The sequence below is a fragment of the Budorcas taxicolor genome, chromosome 18 (assembly GCF_023091745.1).
Source record: "Budorcas taxicolor isolate Tak-1 chromosome 18, Takin1.1, whole genome shotgun sequence".
In the NCBI taxonomy this organism is placed as follows: domain Eukaryota; kingdom Metazoa; phylum Chordata; class Mammalia; order Artiodactyla; family Bovidae; genus Budorcas; species Budorcas taxicolor.
Window position 1 is genome coordinate 54245865 of NC_068927.1, and position 6736 is coordinate 54252600.

The window sequence follows — 6736 nt, forward strand, 5'->3', positions numbered from 1 at the left end:
GTGGTAAGAGGGAACACACAGGGGCTGTGTCATGCCTCCACCAGGATGCAAGAGGGAATCTTCAAAGCCCCTGAGATCTAAGCTCAGAACTGGGAGGACTGTCACTTGTGCCCCTCTGCGATTGGCCAAAGCAAGTCACCACACCCAAAGTCAAAGCCATCATTACCCTCCAGGGGTCAGGTTTTTCTCATTTGCGTTTTTCTTAAATGGTCACTCACGCTCAGTCACACACAATTCATTTCTGTGGACTAGCTCAGGAGGATATTAGAAACTGGTAATCATGTCTGCCAAAATCACTGCAGATGGTGATTGCAGCCATGAAATTAAAAGACACTTAATCCTTGGAAGGAAAGTCATGACCAACCTAGACAGCATATTAAAATGAAGAGACATTACTTTGCCAACAAAGGTCTGTGTCGTCAAGGCTATGGTTTTTCCAATAGTCATGTATGGATGTAAGAGTTGGACTATAAGAAAGCTGAGAGCCGAAGAATTAATGCTTTTGAACTGTGGTGTTGGAGAAGACTCCTGAGAGTCCCTTGGACTGCAAGGAGATCCAACCAGTCCATCCTAAAGGAGATCAGTCCTGAGTGTTCATTGGAAGGACTGCTGTTGAAGCTGAAATGCCAATACTTTGGCCACCTGATGCGAAGAGCTGACTCATTTGAAAAGACCCTGACACTAGGAAAGATTGAGGGCAGGCAGAGAAGGGGACGACAGAGGATGAGACGGTTGGATGGCATCACCAACTCAATGAAGATGAGTTTGGGTAAACTCCGGGAGTTGATGTTGGACCGGGAGGCCTGGTGTGCTGCGGTCCATGGGGTCTCGAAGAGTCGGACAAGACTGAGTGACTGAACTGAACCGAATCATGTCTGCTTCTTGGAAGAGTATCTGGGGATCAAGGAGAGACAAAGACCTACTTTTCATTCTGTAATCTTTTGTTATCTCTGAGCATCCTTCTGACACCACTTTTTTTTTTCATTTTTATTTATTTATTTGGCTGCATTGGGTTTTTGTTGTGTCATGCAAGATTTTTCATCACAGTGCGAGGATTCTAGTTGTCTCACACGGGCTCAGTAGTTGTGATGAGTAGGCTTGGTTGCCTTTTAAAGGGATTACTCATTAATCCCCACATCAGCCTCACAAAATAGGTTACCCTTGTGAGTCCATCTCTACAGACCAGGACCGTGAGGACTAGAGAGCTTGGCTCCTGGCTCAGGGATTGTACAGCCAACAAATGACGGAGCAGGGATGTGCCTTAAACCATCTGACTCGGTGCACTGGTTTGGAGTGAGCGTGTGGCAGTTCCAGAATCAGTGACCAGTGTCCTGAGGCCAGAACAATCGGGGACAAGGGCTCAGCTGCCCTCTTCCACCCTGTTCCCTAGACATACCTGGAGAAGTAAGAGCGTGAGTTTGAGTTTGATTTTCCATCAATCAATCAACAGCCATTGTCAGTGCCTTCTCTGTGCTCAGGCTGTGCTGGGGAATGTGCCTTGGCTTTGTCAGTCCTTCTGGTGTTCCAGCGAGGGAGAGAGACATGTGATGACCTAGAGTGGGCAGGGTTGGAATGTGGGAGCCTAGACGGTCGCAGGAGCCCAGGAAGGTCGTATCCTCCAGCGAGAGGTTCCTGCAGGCGGGAGCATCTGCACTGAGGCTCCGAAAATAGGGGAGTGGTGCCATAGCCTGGTGCCTGGTCCACGGGCCAGCAGCGCCCTCTGCTGGATATATACTATAGTGCAGTGACCGGGATACTGCAGGGTTTGGCAAAGCAGGCGATCATGCTAAAATCCTGTGAGCCTATCTTTGGCCAATTTATGTTTCTAGGACTTGATTTATTGAGTAAGTCACTCAACAGGTATTTATTGAGCACCTACTTTGCACCACGTTGTTCTGTTGCTAAAGATAACATGCTTACAACACAAAGCCCTGCCTTCAGGGAGCTGGCGTTCTAAGGTTGTTGTTCAGTAGCTCAGTCATGTCCGACTCTTTGAGACCCCATGAACTGCAGCACGCCAGGCTTCCCTGTCCTTCACCATCTTCCAGAGGTTGCTCAAATTCATGTCCATTGAGTCTGTGATGTCATCCAAATATCTCATCCTCTGTCTTCCCCTTCTTCTCCTTCCTGCCCTCAATCTTTTGCAACATCAGGGTCTTTTCTAATGAGTCAGCTTTTCGAATCAGGTGGCCAAAGTATTGGAGCTTCAGCTTCAGCATCAGCCCTTCCAATGAATATTCAGGACTGATTTCCTTTAGGATTGACTGCTTGGATATCCTTGCAGTCCAAGGGACCCACAAGAGTCTTCTCAAACACCACAGTTCAAAAGCATCAATTCTTCAACGCTCAGCTTTATTGTCCAACTCTCACATCTATACATGACTACTGGAAAAACCATAGCTTTGAGTGTATGGACATTTGTTGGCAATGTTTCTGCTTTTTAATACGCTGTCTAGACTGGTCATAGCTTTTCTTCCAAGGAGCAAGTATGTTTTAAATTTCATGGCTGCAGTCGAGATCTGCAGTGATTTTGGAGCCCAAGAAAATAAATCTGTCACTGTTTCCATTGTTTCCCCATCTAGTCACCATGAAGTAATGGGACCAGATGCCATGTTCTTAGTTTTTTAAATGTTGAATTTTAAGCCAGTTTTTTTTTTACTCTCCTCTTTCACTATTGTCAAGAGGCTTTTCAGTTCCTCTTCGTTTTCTACCATAAGGGTGGTGTCATCTGTGTATCTGAGGTTATTGATATTTCTCCTGGCAGTCTTGATTCCAGCTTGTGCTTCATCTAGCCCAGGATTTTGCATGATGTACTCTGCATACAAGTTAAATAAGCAGGGTGACAATATACAGCCTTGATGTACAACTTTCCCTGGGGGAGAACAATAATGCATCTGTGCTGAGTTGCTTCAGTCGTGTCTGACTCTTTGTGACCCAAAGGACTGTAGCCTGCCAGACTTCGGTGTCCATGGAATTCTCCAGGCAAGAATACTGGAGTGGACTGCCATGCTCTCCTCTAGGGGATCTTCCCAAACCAGGGATCGCACTCGCATCTCTTATATCTCCTGCATAGGCAGGTGGTTTTTCTTTTTTTAGCTCCACTTGGAAAGCCGAACCAATAATATAACACCACAAAATCAGCAGCTAATATTTGCTAAATGCTTCCAATCCATATATTAAGGCATTCAGTCCTCACAGCTTTTGACTAATCCATTAGAGATCAGGGAAACGGAGACAGAGAGGTTAAGTTACTGTCCAAAGCCTGCACAGCCAGTAAATGGTGAAACATGATGTGAACTCAGAGCCAGATTTTTAGCCTCGCCAATAACGTGATGTAACATAACATAGTAATTATAATGTTATATAATTTTAGGTCCTGAAAAAATTTCTTAACAAAATCAAGCAGATAAATGAGGTTGTGTTGCGGTGGGAAGGGTGTATTTTAGAAGCGGCAAGGAAGGCCTCTCGGAGGAAACGGCCTTTGAAAAAGGACAAACGTCGAAATCTATGTGGAGAGATTTCCAAAGCGGGCGCACAGGCGAGGCGAAGGGCCGGAGGCTGGCCTTGCAAGAAGGCCGGCCTTGCAAGAAGGCCATCCGTGTGGGATGCAAAGTTTCTAAGATTTCGAGTTTCCAAGGTTCTAGTTTCGCGGAGACTCGCATTTCCCGCGCGCCTGCAATCATCTCGGATTCGACGTGCCGCGGAGACTACCGGCTAAACGCGCGCACAAGGCTCTGCTACTCCCGCAGCGCTGGGGCGGCTGGGCTTAATTTTCCAGGAGCGGCGGGCGGGGCCGGTCTCACCTGCGGGGCGGGGCTGCGGGCCGCCCCGCCCGGCGGAGGAGCCGCCCGCGGCCGGAGACTGCGGGCGCAGCTGCGGGCGCGGGGCGTGCGTGCGCAGCGCGGAGAAGCGGGACTTGGAGCCGTTCGCGGTCAGGTGGGCGCCAGGAGTGCGGGGTGGGAGTCCCGGGAGCCGAGAGGATGCAGGCGGGGGCAGAGGGTGTGGGCTGGGCCTGGCACACCCCTGGGACCGCTGGCCTGGAGACGGGGACGGGCCTTGGGGTCCCTGGACGCCCCCTGTCCCGCTCTAGGGCTCTCCCGGGTCTGGAGGGCCCGCTGGGGCCGCGCCCCCTCTCTCGGGGCGCAGGTAAACAGGCGCGAGGACGGGGCGGGGCCTGGGAGAGGGAGGGGGCCCTTGTGACGGCCCGGCCGGCTGGCAGGCTGGCGGGCTGTGAAACCGGGGTGCGCGGGGCTCAGCCGGCCGGCCAGGGGTAAGTTGTGTGGTTTGGGGAGCGGACCATACACTCCCGCTGCAAGTGTATATGTGCGTGGATATTGGGCGTGAGTGTGCACGAGAGATGGTGTAGAAAGCTCAGATGTGTGTGATGGTGTCAAACGGTGCGTACAGATGTGGGTACAGGTTGGTACAGGGGATGGCCTGTCCGTTTAGCCCTGCGAGGGTACCAAAGGACCGTGTGAATGATGTGAAACTTTCAGTGGTGTGAAAATGTGGGCCACCTCTGATGGTGAGTCTGTAATGCTGTGTGTGTGTGTGTGTGTGTGTGTGTGTGTGTGTGTGTGTGTGTTTGGCAGAGTTGAACTGTTTATAGGGTTAGGTATGTGACCAAGAAATTGCGTGGCCGTGGTTGTCTCTCTGATGGTAAGACTGGTGGGGGCGGGGATGGCAGGGAGGTGTGTGCTGTGGGGTACAGGATGGATGTGTGGAGTGTGACTGATTATTGTGGTCAGCTGTGTGCTGGTACACACGGGGCTGAGCAGGTGAAGGGGAGTGTGCTGTTTGGGAGGATGTGTGAGTGTGGGAGACGTGTCAAGGACAGTCCGAGTGATGAGTGGCTGTGGTCGAGCTGTATGTGTCTCTGTGAGCGGTACTCTATGAGGCCGTGTCTGAACAGTCGACTCAGCTGTTCGAGGTTGTGCGTGATGTTGTAGAAGGTTGTATACGTGAATAAGGGTCATGGTTGTCAAGATGACTCAATGAACTGGCGTGGTTGTGAGTCTGATCATTTATAGGACTTGCGTGTAAGGTGTGAAGCTGTTAATAAGTGTGATGTGATATACGCACACATACGTACAGCGTACATGGAGATCGATATGTGCGTGAGCACATATACATAGGGAAAGAGGGAGATTCGGGGTGGAGAGCCTGCAGTGTGTAAAACCCCTGTGGTTACACACCTGCCCTTGCTCTGTGTCTGAGTGGATGTGATTGTGAGCATGTGCGCAGGTGTGAAAAGCGCGGCTCTGCTTTCGGGGATGCCACGGGTGGAGTGAAGTCAGCCTGCGAGTCTGTGCATGAGAACGTGGAACTCCGTGTGTCTCCGTGTGTCTGTGCCGTGGGCACCCACTTGCGAAGGTGTAAGAGCCAGCGTCGGGTCATTTGCACATTCGTGTGTGAAACTCTAGTGTGTCTGTGTGTGGCCGGGCAGGGGCGGTGGGGGAAGCGGGGAGGAACGATGACAGGTCCACCTTGAGTCCTGGGAGCCGGAGAGGGAGGGAGGCGTGGGATGGAGGGCTGGCGCTGGCAGGATGTGGAGGTGTGGGAGAGGGCATGTTCAAGGAGACAGTCCGAATGGGAGTGACTTGGGATTGGGTTACATTTTCGCAAGTGAAGAGGGGTGAGCGAGGGGGGTTTATTTGTGTGCTGGCTTTTAGTTTCGGGGTGCAGCAAAGTGATTCGGTTGGATTTTCTCTTTATTTTTCCCATTGTTTTCCACTGTAAGTTATTATAATATATTGAGTACAATTCCCTGGGGTTTACAGTAGATTCTTGTTGGTTATTGATTTTACATGTGTATATGTTAACCCCAATCTATCCTTCCGCACCCTCTGCCCCCTTTGGTAACCATACGTTGTTTTCTGTCTGGCGTTTTATTTCTCTTTCTTATCGTTTGGTTTGTTTTTGGCTGTGCTGGGTCTTCCTTGCTGCGTGGGCTTCTCGTCGTGGTGGGTTCTCCTGTTGCAGAGTACAGGCTCTAGGCGCTTGGCCTCCATAGTTTCAGCTCCCCGGCTCTAGAGCGCACGCTCAGTAGTCGCGGTACACTGGCTTATTGCTCTGTGGCATATGGATATTCCCGGACCAGGAATTGAATCTGTGTCTCCCACATTCTCAGATGGATGCTTTACCACTGAGCCTCCAGGGAAGCCCACGGCCTTTATTTCTGAAAGGAAAATGTACCTGTCTGTTGGGTTCTGTTTTTCAGAGGGGAGTGTATGTGTGTTATTTTTCTTTTTTCTTTTTTTAATGCTTATTTATTTGTTTGGCTGTGCCGGGTCTCCATTGCAGCACCTAGGTTCATTAGTTGCAGCATGCGAGATCTAGTTCCCTGAACAGGGATTGAACCCGGGACCCCTGCATTGGGAGAACGGAGTCTTAGCCGCCAGGAAAGTCCCTACACATGCTGTTTCTGGAAGAAGAATATGTGTGTATGTGCGCCTGAGTTAGTGTGTTGCACTAGGTTGTATTTTGAAAAGAAAACGCGGATGTGAGTGGGTGTGTTGAGTTGTATTTTTAAAAGAAAGTGTGTGTGTTGTATTTCTGAAAGGAGACTGTGTATTGTCGTATTTCTGAGATGGAGTGTGTGTAGAGGCGTATTTCTGAGAGTGTGTCTTGTGTTATATTTGAAATAACGAAGAGTATGTATCACATGTCCGAGAGGAGAATGTGTATAGCATGGTTTTAAGAAGGGAGGGTGTGCATGTGTTGAGGTCTGTTTCTA